Source organism: Myodes glareolus, chromosome 20 (genome assembly GCF_982192425.1).
Source record: "Myodes glareolus chromosome 20, mMyoGla1.1, whole genome shotgun sequence".
NCBI lineage: Eukaryota > Metazoa > Chordata > Mammalia > Rodentia > Cricetidae > Myodes > Myodes glareolus.
Window position 1 is genome coordinate 38,235,782 of NC_142045.1, and position 24,858 is coordinate 38,260,639.

A 24,858-nucleotide genomic window follows, 5' to 3' on the forward strand; every position below is an offset into this window, starting at 1 on the left:
TGGATATAGATTAGATGCTTTGTTGAGGTTAAGCTACATAATGGTTATTCCAAGCACGCTTTCCAGTATGCTTACCTTGTTATGACTTATCTCCTCTCATAAATTGTCGATTATTATTATGTATTTAGTCTCATTTATTTGATTTGAGTAGGGTGACAGGCAGTGTGTACATACTTCATTGTACTATTCAACTAAGCTCTACATTCTTAATTTACTACTAAATTGCCCTTTGCCCTCTACATTTCATAAAGGGTGGCATAATATTCTTATTAAAAAAATGTAGCCCATTATTTCCTACACCATTGGCTACACCTTGACCTAACATTTTTTATGGTTATTCTCTTGCTTACTTTTAGTACTTTTTAGGGTATGCTGAAGATGGCAGTATATTGGCTGAATTAGAAAGGGTTGATGAGGTATAACAGGGTTTATCAATTATAGAACTGGCTCCTCTAGGCGCATATAAAGGACTGCCAAGTCCTTTGAGGTTTAAGATGTGGCCAGTAGTTCTGAAGCAAATATTTTTGTTTAAGAATTATTGAGGTTAAAGGTTAAGCATAGTGGGGTATCTTATCCAGGATTGGGTCTTAACTATCATGCATCAAGCATGTTGGAATTACTTTCATTTTTGATTTTAGGTCTAGTGATGAAATTTCACATATTGAGTGGATTTTAATTCCATTATTTATTTTTCTAGTAACATGCTTTATGCCAAGAATTATTAGTTTGGGTTAATCCTATGACCGCAGTGGCTGGCGTGAAATTTACCAACCCTTGAAGAGACATGGCCTAGTCAAACTTTTGTTTATTGCTTAATTTTTATTAGTGCTGAGCCCTGTGGGGTTGTGGCTAGGCAAAACATCTTTAGCTATTTTAATGCACTTGATGCCCTCTTCTTAGCGTTTAGTAAACTCTGTGAGATTTGTCACTGGATTAGAAAGTTTTGCATGTGTAATTCTACCTATAATTAATTATAAGGCTAGGACCTATTATGTTTATGGAATGTAAGTCATCCATCTTAGCATTTTCAGTGCTTTATTTTTATAAGCTACATGAACAACAACAACAACAAAAATATAATACTGAAATCCCACTTAAAATTTTAAGTGTTTGTTTTTTATCTAAATTTTGTTGAAAAATTTGTGAATACTAAAATCTAGGTCATGTTTGGTGAATTACTAGAATGGTGAAAAGGACCTGTAATCAAGTCCCTTGCTTTTGGGATTTGACAAGGATAGGCAGTTTTGAGTTGGGGCAGAAGGGGGAGTTGGTGAAGATAGCTTTTTTAGTATAATTTGAGTTGTATGTCTAACAAGCATGGAAAGTGAGCCCATGGGGGTCTGGGTATGTGGATCATAGCGTTTGCATAAGTAGTACTGCTTTCATTATGCCTCAAGGCCATTGATAATATGCTACAGAAGGTTTTTATGGGAATAAATGATACTTAACTGAAAAGTTCAGCTACATGATAAGTTGCTCTTCATGCTTTGACGACTATCCTGAAAATTAAAAAATACCAACTGCCCGAAACCACAGTTATGTTGGGCCTGGGCTGATTAGACTCATACCATAGAAATGTCTTATTTAGGGGGAATATATGGATGATAAACATTAATATGACCCAGAAAAAAGAACCAGATGCCTGGTAAAATTTTACATTAGTAACCCCCAAGTTTAAATGGACTGGAAGCGAGAAGAAGGGGGGCAGAGGTGATCAGATTGCTGGTTTCTCGGAGGATGATAGATTAATATACCAAATGGGGAAGGAGATAGTCATATGGACAAGAAGAGTTTAAGATGAAAATGATTATGCAAGATAAAAGATATGTCTTACAAGCACTGATATAATGTATATGTATCAGAGACATGGTTTAGTGAGTTTTATGTTGATAAACATATAATGTCCTATATAATTAATACTTAGTAATGCTTATATGCTTGGGGAATATAACTTAATGAACGACATACATAGATGTATTAATGTACTATAAATTTATGTACAAGAAGTAGTTTTTAAAAAATGTCAGCTCTGGGTATTGATTATGGGGAAGAGTCCTTCCTTCTTGATGTCTTGAGAAAATTTTTTTTTCATTTCTGGTTTACAAGACCAGTGTAACACTAGTATAGAACAGATATGAATTCTTTTTTCTAAATTTGTCAAATGCAAATGAAGACATTGTTAATATATTTAATGCCTGTACTTATTTCATATAATCATTGTACTTATTGTATATAGTTTTTTTATATTAATGATAACATTTGTGTTAAATAAAAGAGAAATAAAGTGGCATTTCAGTTGTATTTTTTGTTGATTTTTTTTATTGAGCTCTACATTTTTCTCTGCTTCCCTCCCTGACTCTCCACTCCCCTTCAACCCTCTCCCATTGTCCCTAAGCTCCCTATTTACTCAGGAGATCTTGTCTTTTTCTACTTTCCATGTAGATTAAATTCATGTATATCCCTCTTAGGGTCCTAATTGTTGTCTAGGTTTTCTGGGATTGTGATTTGTAGCCTGGTTTTCTTTGCTTTATGTTTAAAAACCACTTATAAGTGAATACATATGATAATTTTCCTTCTGGGTCTGGGTTACCTCACTCAAAATGATGTTTTGTTGAAGGAAGCCGCTTGTTCATCCCAGTCGCCCAGAACTGAAATAATAACACAGAAACTGTATTAATTAAATCGTTGTTTGGCCCATTAGCTCTAGCTTCCTACTAGCTGACTTTTATATAATAATTTAATCCATTACTATTAATCTGTATATCGCCACGTGGTTGTGGATTACTGGCTAAAGTTCTGTCTGGCTCTGGCGGGGTTTCATAGATTCTCTCTGACTCTGAACTTCTTTCTTCTAGCACGCAGTTTAGTTTTCCCCACATACCTCTATTCCCTGCACAGGCCCAAAACAGTTTTTATTAATCAATGGTATTCATAGACTACATAGAGAAATCCCACATCTATGTTTTCTTCAGTTAAGGGGCATTTAGGTTGCTTCCAGGTTCTGGCTATGACAAAGAGTGCTGCTATGAACATAATTGAACATATGTCCTTGTGGCACAATTAAGCATCCTTTGGATATATACCCAAAAGTGGTTTTGCTGAGTCTTGAGGAAGATGGTTTCCTAATTTTATGAGAAATAATCATACTGATATCCAAAATTGCTGTACCAGCTTGCACTCCCACCAGCGATATAGCAGTGTTCCCTTTACCCCACAACCTGTTCAGCTTACGTTGTCATTAGTGTTTTTGATCTTGGCCATTCTTACAGGTGTAAATTAGAATCTCAGGCTTGTTTAGATTTGCATTTCTCTGATGGTTAAAGATGTTGAACATTTCCTTAAGTGTCTTTCAGCCATTTTAGATTCCTCTGTTGAGAGTTCTCTGTTTAAGTCTGTACTCCATTTTTAATTGGACTATTTGTTCTTTTGATCACCAATTTCTTGACTTCTTTCTATATTTTGGAGATTATACCTCTGTCTGATGCAGAGTTGGTGAAGACCTTTTCCAGTTCTAGAGGCTGTCATTTTGTCTTGTTGACCATCTCCTTTACAGATACTTTTCATTATCCGGAGGTCCATTTATTAATTGTTTCTCTCAGTGTCTGTGCTACTGAGGTTATATTTAGGAAGTGGTCTTCTGTGCCAATGCATTCAAGTGTACTTCCCACTTTCTCTTCAGTGAAGTTAAATGTGACTGGCTTTATGTTTATGTCTTTCAATTGTATTCTAATAAATAAAGAATGCCTGAAAATCTGAGAGTAAAACAATACCACTGGTCAGCCTTACAGACCAGGTTATGGTAACACACACCTTTAACCCCAGTAACCATAATGACACCCACCTTTAATCCCGGTGGCCACACTAACTGCCATAGAAACCAGATGGTGCATGCCTTTCCTCCAAGTCTTGAGAGGATTATAAACAGCTCTCAAAACTCAGTCTCATTCTGAGTTTCCCAGTGGCAGGATCGCCATTCCAGGCTGAGGTCAAGGTAAATGCCAGTGGCTGGCTGATTGTTTTGCTTTTCAGACCTTCATGTTGAACCCCAGTTTCTGACCAAGTTTTTAATTAATCATGCTTCAGAGAAGGAAAGGGAGAGAGGAGAAGAACATGAGGGAAGAGGATAGTCAAGTTGGCGGAAGGAAAGAGAGGAAGAGGAAGGAAATAGATATCTTAATAAAAGTATTCATTATGGGGTTAGGGAGAAACCTGCAACAGAAAATTTTTAGGAATCCACAGGATGACACCAGTTCAGTTAAGACTCCAAGCAATAGTGGAGAAGGTGCTTGAATTGGTATTCTCCTATAATCATATTGATGACTAACTACCTTAATTATTATCATAGAACCTTCATCCAATAACTGATGGAAGCAGAAGCAGAGATCTACAACTAAGCACTGGGCCAAGCTCCTGGAGTCCAGTTGAAGAGAGGGAAGACTGATAATATGAGCAAAGGGTCAAGATAATATTGAGGAAACCCACAGAGATAGGTGACCCAAGTTAGTGGGAGCTCACTAACACTAGACTAACAGCTGGGGAACTTGCATGGGATTGAACTAGGCCTTCTGAATGTGGGACACAGTTATGTGGCTTGGGCAGTTCGTGGGATGACTCTTAGAATTTGTTAATAGTTCATGAACTGGCTTTTTTGAGTGCCTATGGAGGATTACCTTGCTCAGCCTAAATACAGGGGGAAGGGGACGTGCCTTGATCCTCCTTCACCTTGGTATGCCAGACTTTGTAGGTCTTACCTCTCTGAGAAGTGGTTGGGATGTTGGGCCAGGAAGAAAGTCGGGGAGCAGGAGGAGGGGGGGGGGGGGAGGGAGGGAAAGCTGAAATTAGTATGTAAAATAAAAAGATTCATTTTAAATAAAAAAAATTGATTTCAAAACTTGATTTTAAAAAGTAAATTAATAAGAAAAACTCTAAATAAAAGTTTGCCCCTGGAATCTGCACTATTTCTCTTTTAACAGAAAATACGCTATTAGCATTATCACTACAAAACAATGAACTTCAATTCCATGTGTCAGTGTTTGCTAACTGTGCTGCTTAATTTCATTCACATTTGAGTATCAAGTTCAAGCTAGTGTTATTTAAAGGGTTATGTTTCTAAATTTTAGAGGGAGGAAATGGGAGAGAAAAATGAAGTAATTATATTTTAGGTTCAAAAAATAAAAAAGTGGGAATTTTGAAACACAAACTGTTACTACACAGAGAAGACCACGAGGTGAGTGACCAGCACCTGGTGGAGTACCCCACTCTCTAGGCCCTCCCCACTATGTCAAAATCCAGGGTACTTCCTCCACTTGCCCGGTCATCTATAGACAATCAGTAGGATAGTTTCCTGCTGGTAGGCTGCCCAATTACCGCCATCTTGACCATTGGACCCTGCAAGCTACAAGTTCCACCCTGCCCCAAACTTGCCTGTTCCCCCTGAAAACTCACTAGAACTCTGTAACATAGCCTACTACTACAGAGATAGGACGAAGAGGTGAGTGAATAGACACCCAGTGGTACACCTCACTCTATAGGCCCTCTATACTTGAACTAAACCCCAGGCTTTTCCCCCACCTACCTTGGCTTCTATAGACAGCCATCAGGTAAGTCTCCTGTGCGTAGAATGCTCCAAAATCCCTGAGACACAGACAGTGACAGTACAAAGAAGACCAAGAACAATTCTCAAGATACAGACAGCCACTGCAATGATTGGATTAAGATGCAAAGACACTGTCGGCATCAATTGAAAGAAGAGTAGGCACCAACGCGATAATTCATTCAACAACCTAAAAAGCCAAATGGTAGCACCAGAACTCAGTGGTCAAACAACAAAAAAACTAATCATCCTAAGCCAAAAGAAGCAGAAGAAAATTATTTTAACCATAATTTTATGAAGATGATGGAAACTTTTATAGAGGAAATGAAAAACTCCTTTAAAGAAATGGAGGAAAAGACAAAAACTTGGAAGAAATTAATAATTCAAAAAAATCCAAGGAAAACAATTAAACAGTAGAAGCAAACAGTTCAAGACTTTAAGACTGAAATAGAAGCAATAAAGAAAACAAAAATCAATGGAATTCTGGATATGAAAAATCTGGGTAAATAAATGAGACCGACAGAGGCAAACATAACCAACAGAATACAATCTCAGGGGTTGAAGATACTATAGAGGAAATAGATTTGTTGATCAAAAAGAGCAAAAAAAAATCCAACAAATTCTTAACACAAAACATTCAGGAAATCTGGGATACCATGAAAAAAATCAAACCTAAGAATAATAGGGATAGAAAAAGAAGGACTCCATTTCAAAGGCACGGAAAATATATTCAATAAAAACATAGAAGAAAACTTTCCCAACCTAAAGAAGGATATCCCTATGAAGGTACAAGAAGCTTACAGAACACCATATAGACTGGATTTAAAAAAAAAAAGAAAGAAGTACCTGAACCATATAATAATCAAAAAGTAAAACATACTGAATAAAGAAAGAATATTAAGAGCTTCAAAGGAAACAAGTCAACAAGCATATAAAGGTAAAGGTAGACCCATAAGAATTACACCCTGTTTCTCAACGTAAACAATGAAAGAAAGAAGAACCTAGACAGATTTGCTGCAGACACTAAGAGATCATGGATGCAAGCCCAGACTGCTATATCCAGGAAAGCTTTCAATTACCACTGAAGGAGAAAACAAAATATTCCATGAAAAAATCAGATATAAACAATATATATCCACAAATCCAGCCCCACAGAAAGTACTAGAAGGAAAACTCAAGTCCAAGGAAATGTACTGCACACACAAAACACGGGCAACAGATAACCTCACAGCAACAAGAACCAAAGAAGGGAAACACACAAATACTATCACCAAAAAATAACAGGATTTAACAATCACTGGTAATTAATATCTCTTAATAGCAATGGACTCAATTCACCTATAAAAAGACACAGGTTACAACAGTGGATATGAAAACAGGATCTAGCCTTCTGCAGTATACAAGAAACACACTTTAACCTCAAAGACAGACATTACCTCTGAGTAAAGGGTTGGGAAAAAAATTTTCCAATCAAATTGACCTAAGAAATAAGAAAGTGTAGCTATCCTAATATTTAACAAAATAGACTTCAAACTAAACTCGATCAAAAGAGTAGGTATACTCATAAAAATAACAATCTATTAAGATAAAGTCTTAATCCTGAACATCTATGCCCCAAATACAAGAGTACCCAAATATGTAAAAGAAACTTTACTAAAGCTTAAAATTCACATCAAACCCCACACACAAATAGTAGGAGACTCCAGCACCTCACTCTCCCCAGTGGACAGGTCTAACAGACAGAAACATAACAGAGAAATAAAAGAATTAACAGATTTCATGACTCAAATGGAATTAACAGTCATTTACAGAACAGTGCACCAAAACACAAAAGAATGTTGGTTCTTCTCAGCATCATATGGAACTTTTTCTAAAACTGACCAAATATTCTTTAACTAACAAAACAAACCTCCACAAACACAAAACAATTGGGATAACCTCCTGTATCTTGTCAGATCACCATGGTTTAAATTTAGAATTCAAAGGCAACACTAATTTTATAAAATCCACAAACACATATAAATTAAACAGTGTTCTATTGAACCATCCCTTGGTCAAGGAAGAAAGAAAGAAAGAAATTAAAGACGTCCTAGGATTCAACAAAAATGAAGGCACAATGTACCCAAATCTATAAGACACTATGAAAGCAGTGCTAAGAGCAAAGCTCATAGAACTAACTGCCTACATAAAGAAAGTGGAGAAAGAACATACTAGTGACTTAACAGTACACCTGAATGCTCTAACCCAAAAAGAAGTAGAGTCACCCAGGAAGTATAAGGGCTGAAATAAATAAAATAGAAACAAAGAAAACAATATAAAGAATCAATGAAACAAAGAACTGGTTCTTTGAGAAAATCAACAAGATAAACAAACATTTATCCACACTAATCAAAAGGCAGAGAGAGAAAATCCAAATTAACAAAACCAGAAATGAAAAGGAGGACATAACTACAGACACTGAGGGAATCCAGAAAATCAATAGGTCATACTATAAAAACCTGTACTCCACAAAATTGAAAAATGTAAAAGACATGGAAAATTTTCTAGATAGGTACCACTTACCAAAATTAAATGAAGTCCAGGTGGACAATTTAAATATAACTATAACCTACAGTTATACAGCAGCTGTCATCTAGAGCCTCTCAACCAAAAAAAGGCAAGGGCCAGATGGCTTCAGTGCAGAATTCTACCAGAACTACACAGAAGAGCTAATACCTATACTCCTCAAAGTGTTCCCCATAATAAAAACAGAATGAACATTTTCAAGCTCTTTTTAATGACGCTTCAGTAACCCTGATACTAAAACCACACAAAGACTCAACCAACAAAGAGAATTACAGACAAATCTCACTAGTCAACATAGATGCAACAATACTCAATAAAATACTGGAAAATCGAATACAAGAACACATCAAAAAAATTCTACAGTGATCAAATCAGCCTCATTCCAGAGATGCAGGGATGGTTCAACGTACAAAAATCTATCAATGCAATCCACTATATAAAAAAAACTGAAAAAAATGATCATCCCATTAGATGCTGAAAAAGCATTTGACAAAATTCAACAAATCTTCTTGATAAAGATCTTGAAGATATCAGAGATACAAGGGACAAATCTAAACATAATAATACCTATATGAGCAAGTCAATAACCAACTTCAAATTTAATGGAGAAACTCAAAGTGATCCCACTAAAATCAGAAACAAGACAAGTTAGTTCAATCTCTCCAAATCTATTCAATATAGTTCCTGAAGTTTTGGCTAGAGAAATAGAACAAAAAAGGAGATCAAGGTGATTCAAATTGAGAGAAGTCAAACTTTTGTTATTTGCAGATGATATGATAGTACACATAAGTGACCCTTAAAACTGTACAAAACAATTTCTACCACTGATAAATACCTTCAGTAAAGTTGCAGGATAGAAGATCAACTCAAAAAATTAGTAGCCCTTCTATATACAAATGATAAAAGAAATCAAATAGGCATGACCCTTCACAATAGTCACAAATAACATAAAATTTGGGGGTAATGCTAACCAAAGAAGTGAAAGACCTGTTCTACAAGAACTTTATGTTTTTGCAGAAAGAAATTAAAAAAGATACCACAAAATAGAAAGCTCTCCCATGCTCTTGGGTAAGCGTGATCAATATAAAAATAATGGCAATCCCACGGAAAACCATCTATAGAGTCAATAGAATATCCATCAAAATCCTAACACAATTCTTCATGGACCTTGAAAGAATAATAATCACTTTCATAAGGAAAAACAAAAATCCAGGATAACCAAAACAATTTTGAACAATAAAGAAACTTGCGGAGACATCACCATCCCTAACATCAAACTGTATTACAGAACTACAGTAATGAAAACAACTTGGTTTTGGTATAAAAACATAAAGGTTGACCAACGAAATATAATCAAAGACCTGATAGTAAACCACTCACCTAAGAACCCCTGACTTTTGACAAAGAAGCTAAAATTATACAATGGAAAAGTAAAAGCATGTTCAACAAATGGTACTGACATAACTGGATATCAACATGAAAGAGATACCATTTTACACAAATAAGAATGGCTAAGATCAAAAACATCAATGATAGTTTATGCAGGAGAAGATGTGGAGTAAGGGAACACTCCTTTATTGCTGGTGGGAATGCAAACTTGCAAAGCCACTTTGGAAACCAATATAGTAGTTTCTCAGAAAACTGACACTCAACCAGGCTCATAACGTTAAAGCTCCACCTTGTATTACATTTTCTCAATTTTTTTTCAGGCAATTAGTATCTTATACCTTTTTATCGTAGGCAAAGTTTCTCTGTATAGCAAAGGAAACAATTAAAAGTATTGAAAGTCAATTAAATAGGAAAATCATTATTAAAACAAATATTTATTAAGTGCTTGGTGCACAAGTTATAGGAAGAACATAAATATCAAACATGGAAATTTAAATAAAAGGTTTTAGAAATAGGGAAAGAATGCACACTACAGTAATGTACATCACCTCAAAGGTAGATATATCAGAACCATATTAACATATGACCATTTTTATTGTAATATTACTCAGACTAGATAAAAGATGGATGACAGACATTCATTGTGGCAAGAATGTATGCTACAATGTTGGAGTAAGTAAAGGAAGTTTGTCTTACCAATTTCCCCAAGGTGTATTGATATTTGCTGAGTGTGTACTATATGTGTGTGGGAACCCAAAGAGACCAGAAGAAGCTGTTTGAGTCCCTGGAGCTGGAGATAATAGATGATTATGAAGCACAGGACCTAAATTCTGAACTGGACTGAGGAACTCTGAAATATCAAGAAGTACTGATTGGATTTATAATTGTGTGGCATTAACAATAATATTGAGAGTTTTATCTCATGAATGATGGTTATCACTGTACTTAGTTCATAATTGATTTTCTTTAATGAATTTTGTTAGATTTATTTCTATACAAATGGAACTTGAAGTTATTTTAACTTCTGAATTCTCAATGTACCATAGAAAAGTAGCACATATCTTTTGGTATTGATTTTATGACCCATGGTTGCACTAAATGTGCTATTTTAATCGTTTATTTCTTATAGTCTAGTGAATTATGTATATAACTAATTATGTACATAGAAAACTGTGTATGAAAATATAAAGAATTTCTCCTCCTGCTTTTCAGTGTGAATGAATATTTTATTCATTATTCCTGAATGAGCTAGATAGAATTTCTAATCCAATGTTGGATATAAGTTGTCTTTTGTAACTGTTCTCTTCCTGTTCCAGGGTTAAAATGCAACTTCTCATTGTTCTGTTTGACTAATTGAGGAAGATCTCTTTCATTTTTACATTTTTTGAACATTTGAGTCAAGATGAAGTAAGATGGAATATTGGGTAAAGGTGCTTCCATCCAAGACAGATCTCAAGTCAGTCCTAAGAATCTATATACTAAAAGGAATGAACCAACTTTCACTGCTCACTATACCATCTCTCATATTCCTTAAGTAGCTGTTACCTGGGTCACTAAAACAACATAAAATTTAAAATGAAAGAAAATCTATTAAACAAACAATAAAATTATAGTTTGGATTGAAAATTCTAAAGATTCTAATCATATATATTTGTATATAGTGTATGTGTTTGTTTTCACATTTAAGTTTTATTTTTATGCAAATTCACATATGACCTCCATGACAAAAGATGAGATTTTATAAACTTTATTACATTGTACTTATTTATTTTGTGTGTATTTGTAGTAGGTACACGCATGAGAGAGCAGACCTGTGGAAGTTAGAAGAACGCAATCTGGGAATCAGTTTTCTCCTTCCTACAATTGTGTCTGGGGATGAGACTTGGGTTGTCAGGTTAAGGGCTAAATGCATCTAACTCCTGAGTATCTACTTTCTATAACTTCTCTAAACTGAAGCAGCATGGAATTGTATGTTCTGAAAACAAAATAAGCAAACTTAATGCAATTTAAAATGAAGATCCTCAAAAGAATCTAAACTTAGTATAATAATTTGATGGAGTCTTTTAAATAAATCTGTTAAGCAGAATTTTTTGATAAATTATAACCAAACAAATTTTTCTAGCAGCCTCAATGAAAACACACTAAACAAACAAAACTTTTTCATGATCTGATACATTTGTCCCTAAGACCTTAGTATTATATATCATTGAAACAATTAGGTGAGCCTGGCGTGCAGTGGTGGTATGCACCATTAAAAGCAGCACTCAGAAGGCACAGTTCGGCAGATCTCTGGGAGTTCAAGGTCAGACTAATCTAAACAGTAAATTCCAGCACAGTCAGGGTTACACAAAAATCCCTTTCTCAGGAAAAAAAATAAAGTATTAAAAAATAATGGTGAAAAAGGCAAGATCTCCTAAGTAAATTGGGCGCAAGGGGGAGGGGTTACAAGCAGGGGGAAGAGAAGAGAAGAGAGGAGGAAGGGAGGTGAATGGAGAAAAATCTATAGTGTAATAAAAAATAAAAGTCAATAATATTTGATAAGTTGTTTATTAATAATTTATACCAGATAAAACCATGAAACATCTTCTCACATTCAACAACTAACTTGATTATGTGCCCTGAAAATATATGAGTAGTCTTCAGTCTTAAAATAAAGAAGAACCGATACCATTTCTTATACCATATTACCCTGTGTTATCTAGAAACCATGGGTTGTCTTTTAATATTTGACAAGAGCATTTCAATGAAAATGCCTGTTGCAGCATTTCTCGTCAGTATACAATTGTGCTGAGCCCAGCTTTGCTGTAGACTGTATAATTGTGCTTTCTTCATGTTTAAGCATAATAATTCTAGTAAGGAGTTAGTTGCTAACTTATGGGTCTGTCTCAGAGCAGTCTGAAGTGCAGAAACATGTTTTAAGTCTTTTAGAGTTTGGAAGCTCTCATCAGTTATAGCTCTGTTCGAAAAATAAGTCTATTTCAATGATAATAAAACACAAACAAGGCCAGACCAGCACATCTCCATTTGCTGTTTGGGCCAAGACGTTACATATAAAACGTGACTGATTGCAGTATTGGCAAGAGTTCTGGCTGCTTTCCTGATATTCGCATAGCATGACTATCATGATGAATACCTTTGTCATAATCAGAACTGTAGCATTGATTCATTGTCTTTTAAAACATGTTTTGCTTAATGCAAAGAGAGTGAAACACGGAGTTCTCTAACAGACAGATAATTTCCTGTATTTGCAATTAATTTGTCTTGGTTTTGCTCTCTAGGTAGAGATTTGAGGCCAATCAAATGAACTTTGTCTGATACTTGAGGTGCCTTGATTTAAACTATGGATGTTTCTAAGCTTAAAATGTCTCAACATTCCCACCTGGTGATATGCAGGGTAACTTGCCCAACTCTCTAGGATGGACTGCAACTCATAAACAAATTTGAGTATATACATCTTTAAATTCATAAGTAGTGACAGGGACATAGCTTCTACTACTATTCCAGATAGGTGCAGTAGTAGAATTTAACGTAAGTGACTATTCAATAAAGGTATTCCTAAAATATTCCTGGAATGAAAAAGAGTTTGATGCAAATCTGTGTGCATTAATTCAAGTGAGGCCTTGGTGAGATAGATGTCATTATTCCAGGTGGCACATACTGTCCTAATTTCTTAGGTGGCATTTCATATAGGAACAACAGCTACACAATGGGCTGGAAAGACAGTTCAGTGGGTAAATACATTATTGTTCAAGCTTAAGAGTTTGATTCGTAGATTCTCCCTTATAGTTGACATGAGAGAAGAGAAAACAAAACTCTACAAAAGTATTCCCAGACGCCCATAGACACACTATGGCACTTATGAAAGAATACACATACACACAAACACCATATATTAATATTAATAATAATAACAAGCAGCCAAATATTAAGCAAAGAAATTATGATTGGGATGATATAAAAATTAAAACATAGTACTAGTCTTCTGATTTTTTTCTAAAGTGATTGTCATAGTTCTCTATAACTAGTTGTTTAATTTAGTATTTCAGGCCATGGGAGGACTGACTCTAATTTAGTCAATTAGTCATGGAATATCTCAGTGTACTCATTACCAAACCCGTTGTAAAGATGAGTAAATTGCCAAGTTATGTTCAACTGTTGTTACAACAAATATTACTTAGTTCTTTTTTTCCAGTGAAGAAAGTTATGAAAGCAAATAAATATCTGATGTTGAATTATCTAAGGAGCTAGCATGAAGAGTCCAGGATTAAAAAAAAAGGATGCTTCATTGCAGATCAAAGAAGACTTTGAACTCATGTCTAAGAAAACAATCTTCCCTTGGAAAATGTTTAGTATCATATCCAGAACTGTAAAAAACTTTTAGTGATTATTGGCTCAAGATGGACTGTCGTGAGTGAGGTGACTCCTGCCAGAGAAAGCAGCAAGTCATAAAGCAAATCAGGTTAAGCGAGGTCATATTTCAACATCTATTTGTATACCTTATATACCCCATCTGTTGAATTTAACTGGCTTGCAGATCTAACCTTCTATTATTTTCATCAGTGGAAAAGGAATGGGTAACCTGAAAAGAGAAAATGCGTTCAGCCATAGATCTTACATGACAAGTTGGAAGAAGTGTTCCTATTAAACAACATAATACACAACTAGGAAAAGAACATAGAGCAGGGCAAGATTTGGATGGAATAAAAAGTGTCCAAGGATTTCAGAAATTCTCCACCCCTGGAGGTTATAGCTCACAGCTGATGGTAATTGAAAGCAGGCATGGTTTTGTTTAGATAAGACCCACTTATACATTAGCACTGTGAAAACCTAAAAGGACTAAATGGGAGTAAATTCTTCCTTGTCACTAAAAAGAATGTGTGATGGTCTAGTTTCCAGGGTCGGAACTGTTTTACAAGGTATTTCATGAAGAGTTGTCTTACATGTTCTCATTTCAATTTGGAAAGATTACTGAAGTCCCTGAGGAGTTTAGGCAAGTCTTCATCTATGGAGATTAAATTTAAATGTAGAACCTGAAAGAAATGTATACAAATCAGACTGATGAGAGCTTACAATGTGAACATTGCCACATTACTGCCACTCAAAATTAAAAGGAACCTTTGCCAGTAACCAGTGGAATGCATGAGAAATATCAATAGATGGATGTGAAAATAAACTCAAAGCAATTTGACTGAAATTGGGAACAAGACAAGGTTTTCCACTTTTTATTTATCTATTCAGTATAGTATTTGAATTTTTAGCTAGAGAAACAACAGATGGAGATCAAGAGGATATGAATTGGAAAGAAAGAAATTAAAGTGTCATTATTTGCAGATGATATTATAGTATATGTAAGAGACACCAAAAACCCTGTTGGGAACTACTGCAGCTAACAAACACCGTCCACAATGTGATTGAATACAAGATTAACTAAAAGTAAAAAAAAAAAAAAATGAAGGAAAGGGGACTGAGAGAGAAATCAGGGAAACAAGATCCCTCACAAAAACTACTAACAACGTAAATTATCTTGAAGGATCCTAAAAAGAAAGTAAAATAATGACGGAAAATTCAAGTCTTTAAAGAAAGACATTGAAGAAAATATCAAAAGATGGAAAGATATCCCATGCTTGTGGATTTTTAGAATTACTTATTAAAAATGACCATCTTACCCAAAGCTGTTAGAGGATATTCAAGGATACTGTGAAGTCTGGGTTTGCATTTCTGTTAATTAAGTAAAGCTAACCTTGTGTCAGCAGACTGAGCTACCAACTAGGTGACAGAAAGTAATCAGAAGACATCTGAAAGAGATAAATGCACCAGAAATAGTAGGGCCGGGTTTTGATTGGCATAGCTATTTCTGTTTTGGTTGGATTTCTGGGAGACGCCAGCAAGGAAAGAAAGTTACCTTGCTGCTTCTCAGCCTCTCTGAGCTAGCAGGTTTTCACCCAAGTCTTTGAATCTTGGGTCTCACTTATAAATAGGAAAACAGAGATTTAGTTAAAGCTACATTTAGTGATAGTGACAGAACCAGGGCCAATGGGAATAGAATTCTTGCCAGACTGCACTTGCCAGAGAAGCAGGCTTGTAGCTGATGAGTTGCAATTGTTGGTTTAAATAGTAGTAGATTAAGGTGCAGACACTGTGCCAAAAAAAAAAATCCATCCACAAATTCAATGGAATTCCCATCAAATTTTCAACACAATTCTTTATATCACCATTCCTTATTGCAAGCTCCACTACAGAGCTAGTGCAAAAATAAACAAACAAACAAACAAATAAATAAATAAACATGGCATTGGCAAATAAACCAAACACATTGATCAACGGAATTGAATTATTGAATTTAAGAACCACGCAGACATAAATCCACATACCTATGGACACTTGATTTTTGTTAAAGAAACCAGAAATGCACTATGAAATAAAATATCTTCAACAAATGGTGCTAGTCTAAATGAAATGGATATCTCCATATAGAAGAATGTAAATAGATCCTTACCTATCACCCTGTACAAAACTCATCAAAGTGGATCAAAGACCTCAACATAAAGGCAGGCACTCTGAACCTGATATAAGAGAAAGTAAGAAATAACCTTGAATGCATTGGCAAAGGAGAAAATTTCTTAAATACAGCAATGATAATGCAGTAACTATGATCAGCAATTAATAAATAGAATCTCATTAAGCTGGTAAGCTTTTGTAAAATAAAGGACATGGTTCAGAGGACAAAAGGACAGCCTAGAGAATGGGAAACAATTTTCAACAAATCCATTTCCACTCCCATCAGATGACTATCTATCAGCTAGAGAAAGACACAAAGAGTCAGAAACAGAAAGAGAGAGACAAAGAGAGCAAAAATTTCCTGATCATTGAGATACTCAGGTTCTAGTCTTCTTCTCATTCACAGATTTTGTATTAACTGAAGCAAATCCATTGTTTGTAAAAAAAAAAAATCAATGAGCTCCCTAAAATTTGAAAGTATGTATTCTTCCCTACAAAATATGAAAATATTAATATCTTAACTGTTTATGTTTTATTTCTGGCATTATAATATTTTCAATGACCAAAAAGAACAACTAATTTAGGAATCAATGATAGAACTTGTCATCAACATTCAATGAATATTTAAAGAAAAATCCTATAACATATGTTAAAAGAAGGTAACTATTAAATACAAAAAAAGATAGATTAACAAAAAATGAGTTACTAGGCAATATATCTCATGATTCTGAATTCATAAAACATTTTAGTCAAAAATTTCACTTGAACCACAGTGAATTTTTAAATGATCTGCCCACCATCTTCTAAGTGAGAACACTTATATAGACTAGTAATTACATGGTAGATTCTCACCATTATATTCGCAGAGATAAGTACAATCCAAAATTACCCTTAGATAAGATAGAGAAGTAGCTTATTGGTTAAGAGTATGTACTGTAATTTCTAGGTTCCACATTAAGTGATTGATATACAAATCCAACTCTGGCACACTCAAGACCTCTTACTTTTGCAATTGCCTGCACCCAGATAAATATACCCATATATATAAAGATAGATAGATAGATGGATGGATGGATGGATAGATAGATACATAGATACATATATAGATAGATAGAATAGATAGACAAACAGGCAGATAGACAGATAGATTGTATGTATGTATGTGTGTGTGTGTGTGTGTGTGTGTGTGTGTGTGTGTGAAATAATAAAATGCTTATTGTTGTCCTCAGAAAAGCACATTAGTTGAAAGGATATAAGCCTAGTTGATATGAACAAAAAAAAAGAGTTCCGAATTTGGAAATTTGCTGTGGCCATCTTGGAAAACATAGAGAGACCATACCTCATTTGATATAAAAGTTAACGAAGTTTTCTCTACCTATCATCTCTGAGTCTCTTTCTCAAAAGAAAGGAAGCAGAGCGTTTCATATAAAAAGACATTTTGTTGTATAAATAAAGTTAAGGTTATTTGACTTTACAGTTAGTAACCATGTCTTTCATGTATAGTTATACATTGCATATCTTATGCCACTTTTCTAGATGTTGAAGTTGAGCCATTCCTATGAAGAAAATGATCTTATGTTTACCAGTTATGCTTTTACTAATAGTTATTAGTTTCTTAATCTGTTTGTTGTTGTAAACTTGATATATCTAAGATCTTCTAGAAAGAGAGAACCTTATTTGAAAACATACCTTCCTTCAGATTGACCTGTACACAAGTCTGTTCTTCACTGATGACTTATACAACAGCCCAGCCCACTGTAGAAAAGACACCTCTGAGGAGGTGAACAGGGGAGGTATAAGGATGGTAGTTCAGTGAGCCATGAAGAACAAGACTGTAAGCAGCATTTCTCCATGGCCTCTGCTTCAGTTCCTGCTTCCAGTTTTCTTGTTTGAGTTCCTGCTCTACCTCTCTTTGAACTATAAATTACAAACTGAAATAAACCTTTTTCTTTCCAAGTTGTTTTTGGTCAAGATACTTTATCACTGTAGTTAAAAGTTATTTCTAAGACTTTAATTATTAACATAGATTATTGGACACACTGAAGATAAATTAGGCCAAATTAGTGAATGCATTTAAACTTGAGTGTGAAAAGTTTCTTGGAATAAATTATATCCAATCCTGCAAAATCCACACTGTAATGAATTTTCTCTAAAGAACAGAATTCTGAAGTTCATGTAAACACTTTTAACTCCAAGAACACAGTTTGCTGGTTTCAAGTCCACTGTTCATTTTGCACATTAAATTATAAATTATGGGATCATATAAAGATATTTAACTTTTTAACAATGTTATTGATGGGTTTGAATGATTTCCAAATGTTATGAGTTTATATTGTTTAACTTTTCTTCATTCTTTTTATATGAATTTTACTAACAACCTAAGGTTCATTTTTAGTTTTTTCAGTTTTATGGGCTATATATATTTCTTCATTCCCTTCCTGTTCTCTCTCACACCTTCTACCCTCTCTCATAATCCCCATGTTCCCAATTTACTCAGGTGATCTTGTCTTCTTACGTAGATTAAATCCATGTATGTTTCTCTTATGGTCCTGTTTTTTTTGTCTAGGTTCTCTGAGGTTGTAGATTGTAGGCTGCTTTTTCTTTGCTTTACGTCTAAAAGCCACTTTTGAGTACGCACATATTACTTTTGTCTTTCTTGGTCTGGGTTACCTCCCTCAATATGATGTTTTTTAGATCCATCTGTTTGCCTGCAAATTTCAAGATGTCATTTTTTCCTGCTGTGTAGTACTCCATTGTGTAAATATGTCACATTTTCTTTATACATTCTTGGGTCACAAAGGCATTTAGGTGCTTTCCAGCTTCTAGCTATAACAAACAATAATGCTATGAGCATAGATGAGCACATGTCCTTGTGATATGATTGAATGTTCTTTGGGTATATCCCTAAATATATTGCTGAGTCTTGATGTAGAAAACCTAAGTTCTCAAAGGGATAGGTGGGTTCATTTGTAAAAGGAAATCATTTTCAATTTGTCCATCTATTTAAACAAAATGAGTATAATGTGCACTGACTGAAAAATCTGCCATGTTTTCAGGTGCTCATTTTATAATTGAAATTATTATTTCATTGCCTCACAGGGGAAAGAGACTTTCTTTCTTTGGAAAATAGGTAGTCAAATGTACTATCTAGCAACTCCAGAAGACTTCTGAACATGAATTCAGTGTCTTTATTTTTCTAATAATTTATTGTAATTAAGAATACATGTCACAGACATATACACATGAACTCTAATAAAGAAACAAAATTTTGTGGGTAGAGAAGGATAGATTGATCCAGAAGGAGTTGAAGGAGGGAGTTAATATAATTCAAATAGCATTAAACAAAGATATTAAATTACTAATAAAATCAATTAAGAGGAAGTTTAGGAGATGGCTTAATGTGAGAAGTTCTTGCTGTACCAACTTGTGAATTCATGCTCTTATCTCAAAGACCCATGTAAAAGCCCATAATAGCCATACACATTATATGTATAACTCCAGCAAAAGGAAAGAGACAAGTGGATTCTGGGACTTTCTGGCCAATCAGTTAACTCTAAAGAGTGAGGCCCAGGTTCTGTGAAAGACCTATTTTAAATAATTAATATATAATAATAATAATTGTAATAATTTGAGAATCAGTAGATTAAGAGACTCATTATCAACTTCTGAGCTTCACAACTGTCTGGAGCAGAGATGAATCCGACACATAGAGTTACACACACACACACACAGACACACATATTTATGTGCAATACACACCTGTATGCACACATACATACACATCCTCACACACTTGCATACATACACATGTAAATATACACAAAACACCTATGTATACATATACTCTCCCCATACCAACACACCTGTATACACAGGCAAACACACCTGCATACCCACAACTATATACATGTATACATACATATCTGTACATAAACACAAACACGTATACGCAGACACGCTCACATAAGACTGAAAAACACACTAAAATTAGGTAAGACATTTACTTTGTAACAATTGCGACTAGCACCAGCATCACCTAAACAATGCTCTGGTACATTTATAAGCTTTTACACCATTTGAGCAAGCTTATGTACAGAGCTTTTAATCCCACTGTGTTTTTCTCTAGATTAAAAAAAATGGCAATATTTAGCTAGTTTTAAAACATCATAGAGCAAGTCAGAGACAAAGAGGTCACAATTCATTTTTAAAACATTTACTAACTGTTTAAGGTCAGCAACATGCCCTGAAAATTAAGAAAATTGTTGCTGCATTTTAAAATTGCCTTGACATGTTTGAAGTGAAATGATTTAACCTCTAGTAATGAAATTATGTTAATAATGTGCACCTACTTACTTATGTGGTTCCATTGTACATCCCACTGGAAAAGACACTATACCCATTCATAGGAGATTCTTTCATATTTCTGATATGTGAGTAATAGAATCCACGATGTCTATACTTCAGATACAAAGGGCCCACGGTATTTCATCTTTCAGATTTTCTACTTATTTATTTGCGGTGTGTGTGTGCATGTGTGTCACACATAGGTCAGACAGCAACACGCTGGGACCTGGCTTCTTCTTCCACCTCGGTTCTCATGGATTGATCAAGTTCAGGCCATCAGCCTTGGCTGCAAATAGGTTTTCTTCACTGAGTCACCTCACTAGCCCCGTGCTGACCCTTTTTCTCTACTGTATGCTGAATGGAGTGAGAGTTGGGCTGTCTTTTATTTATCAGCTTAACCTACTGAAGCCATAAATTAGGACACTGTCTAGCATATGGTGCCAGCTTCAATGAGTACTTGCTGACGGGCTCCAGTAAATGAATGAATGGCTATTTAAGTCATATGACATAAATTTTCTCAACAGAACAAGCTAATCCAAAAAATTATTCATCATTCTGATAAATTCAACATTCAGATTCTTTCCAGATATGTCCCTGGGCCCCAAAAATAAAGCATAGTTGGACTGAGAAAGAAAACCTTTGTTTTGTCTATCTAGATAATAAGACAAAAGTTATTGTATCAATAACGCATTCACCTCCTTATGTCTTGCTATTTAGTTCAGCACATAGGCTTTACAGCCTTCACCTCCTCCCAGAAAGTAAAAGCATTGCACGAAGACAATACATGATCAGGGCTCATCCACTAAAGCAGCCGCTGGGCTAGAATTTGGTTTTGCCTAATACCTCCTCAACATGTCAGAAAAGAAACAGTAAACACTCAATAACTAAATCCAATCATCTACCCATCTTTTTATATATCACATTCTTCATTTTGCTGCCATCTAGACCAAGATTAATGTTCTAAAAATATTTTGAAGATACTACTCTGATTTCTTCTTTTATGGAATTTAAGAATCGCCATTTTGTCATTGATCCTCCAAAATCTTGTTTTCTCTGTTTCTGAATTTTAATTTTGACTGTTGATTTCAGCATTGAAGTCATTTCATGTGTAGATACCTGTGCTATGAACACTGTTGGATTTTTGAAGCTTCTAAGAACTCTCAAACCCAATTTACTATATTTACCTTCAACGTTGGCTCTGAAATCTAACTGTCTCATACCTCCCATAAGGGTAGCTTGCCCCATTCAAGGTATCAACTGCAGTTTTAAAGAAACCTGTCTTGAATGTTGGAGCTACCATACAACTTTGGTTTTAGTCTTCAGCAGATGCACCAGTTATTCCATTGGTTACAGGTGTTGACTTCACCATCAGTTTCCAAATAAATCATTACAAGTAGTACAGTCTGCAATTAAAACTTTTTGAGATTATTTTATGTATATGGGAGTTTTGCCTGCATTATGCCTGTGCACAATGTTCATGTAGTACTTGCAGAGGACAGAAGATGGGGTTAAATCACCTAGAGCTAGAATTACAGATAGTACTTAGCTGTCATGTGGGTTCCATGGACAGAAGCCAGGACATTTAGAAGAGCAATTCTTGCTTTGAACCACTGAGGCATCACTCCAGCCCCACATTCTGTTCTTTAATTAAGGTTGACCGAGAGCTCTTAGGTAGCTTCAATGCACTATCTCGGCAACAATATCACAAAATTTCTACTGGGATGTCTGAAGTCACCTAATTCAATGAATTGCACAATTAAAACCACCACTTTGTTTGATAAAGTAAAAAACCAACAAGTTTTAAAAATAGATAAAATTAAAATAATAATATTTTGACCAAAATATATTAATCATAGATTTTTTTCACTGCTCTCAAGTTCTTAAATGCTGTCATGTAGGACTTATTTGTTGTTGTTGTTGTTTGTGTGTGTGTGTGTGTGTGTTCCTGATTTTTCTTTTCCTTCTAAAACTTATACTTACAGGATCGGTTCATTTGATATTGTGTGTCAATATCAAATACTGATATTATATGTTCTATTTAATGGGTGAGACAGTTCATTCATTCATTTCCTTTTGGTGGAATTTCTGATTGTTTCCAGTTTATCAGTCAAAGTCTTTTGACAAGACAGTGTGTGTTTGCTCTGTCTGTGTCTGCGTGCTTCTTTTGGGCAGTTTGCCTAAAAATGGGAGGAGGATTATTACTAGGTGACATGATCCTTGTGTGTTCAAAGTTTCCAGAGTTGCTGCATCATTAATACAAGTCACATATAAAGATTACATGTATGTTCATCTTCATTGTTTTTACAAAACCATGTTTGTGAAATTTTACATGACTATTGATATAAAATACTGCACAGAATTTTATTTATTTATTTATTTTGCCTTTCTTATAGAGACTCATTCACCATTTCCTAGTGTGTAAAGTCAACTGTATATTTAGATTTGAATTTTTCTCCCTAGTTTATTCCGTTTATAATTTTTCATCACAGTTATATTCTCTCAATTTGTAAATACAGTTTATAAAATTTGACTTGGCCATATACATTACTATTATTTTGCTTATTTTGCAATAAATGACTAGCCTGTTGATTCTCTCAATAGATTTTCATGACATTTTAATGTTGCTGAGACATAAATAGTGTTTTTGTAAACACTATTTATAAAAACAAAGGATGTGAAAGATACTGTAGAATGTGTGTATATACATATATATGTATATATATATGAACACACACACGTGCATTTTCTGTATACAGTATGTGTAATCAGTTGGCCATCATCTACATTAAGTGATCTGTGTTTGTATGAGTTACTTTCATACCAGTGCTTGATTTTTCTGTGTTTTTTAATTTTGCATTGTTTTATCTTTGTGAATGTACATGAAGGGCCAGCAGAAGATCAAGGAATGTGGCTAAAATCCTGAACCTGGGATTACTGGGTGTTGTGAGTTTCATTCCTAGGTGCTAGGCAGAGAGTGTCCATCCTCTTCAAAGCGCTGTGTACTCTAAGTGAAGTCTCTAGCCCCTGCCTTAGCTCTTACTCTCCAAACTGGCTTTAGTCTCCAGATTTATTTCACAATCAGTTCTCCTTGCCCCATTCTTGTTGCTCTCTAAATGAACAAAGTTTTAGTTTGTATATAGCTTGTCTACTTGACAACCAGGAAAGCATTTGTTATGACATTATTTAAATTTCATACAAATAAATATGTATTTAGTGTGTATATATGAATGTGTGTATAAATATGTATCTATTTACTTCTCTATCCATCTGGAATATATTAAATATACTGAATATGTTCCAACACCAACTTGTTATATAAAGATAAATTTTAAAAAGCTTCTCTTATGTTGCTATATTCACTTTTATATTACTGTAATTTTCACAAATTTATATGAGAGTTCATAAATGCCTGCCATATCACAGGAGGGCAAATGTATTTTTATTTTACTATACTTAAGTTCTTCTTTTAGCTATAATTTTCATTTACTCTTTGAAAATTTCAAACAATGGTTTTGATCATATTCATTCCATGTTTATACCCTTATTTCCTCCCAAATGCTCTACCATCTCCTCATGCCCCCCTCTCCCAGAAGCCTATATCTGCAAAGTTTCTTCATTAAAGATGGAGAATTATTTGCTTGTTGAGCTCCCAAAATGACTGCGTGAGTGACGGCTCTTGCTACGTAAGCATGAATCTTAATTCATATCCTTGGTTCCCATGTAATGACCAAGCTTATCTGATGCTGATCTGTAACTCAGAGGCAGAGATGGATGATTGCAGATACTTGGTAGCCTTCAGTCTAGCATAACAGACAAAACTCCGGCTTCTGTGAAAGACCCCATTGTAAGGAAAAAAAGGAGAGGATGATAGAGAAAGACATCCAATATCCTTAGGCTCTATAACACACACACACACACACAAACACACACACACACACACACACACACACTTTTTATATGCTGTTTAGTAAATATTACATACACAAAATGTAAAACAAAAATATTCTTATTTCCTCCATTTATTTCTTAATTTTATGTCCCATTCTCTATATTACACTTTGAATATTTTCATCTCATATATATCTTTCATATACTATGTCCAGTGATTATGCAGTTTTAAGTATGTGTGTATTACATGAAGTTTCTGTGTGTGCCTGGGGGAGCATGCATCTACCACAGCGCACATGCAGAGGTATGGATATAACTTTGGATGTCCATTCTTGCCTTCCACATTGCTTACAATATCCAGGTTTTATATGGGTTCTAGGGATTAAAACGCAGGTCCTGAACCAGGTATGGTCACACATGACTCTAAGCCCAGCATTAGGGAGGCAGTACCAGGCATATCTCTGTGAGTTCAAGGCCATCCTGGTTGACAAAAGGAGTTTCTAGACATCCAGGTCTGTTACATAGAGAACCACTAAAAAAATCAAACCAAAACAAACATACAAACAAACAACAATAAAGGC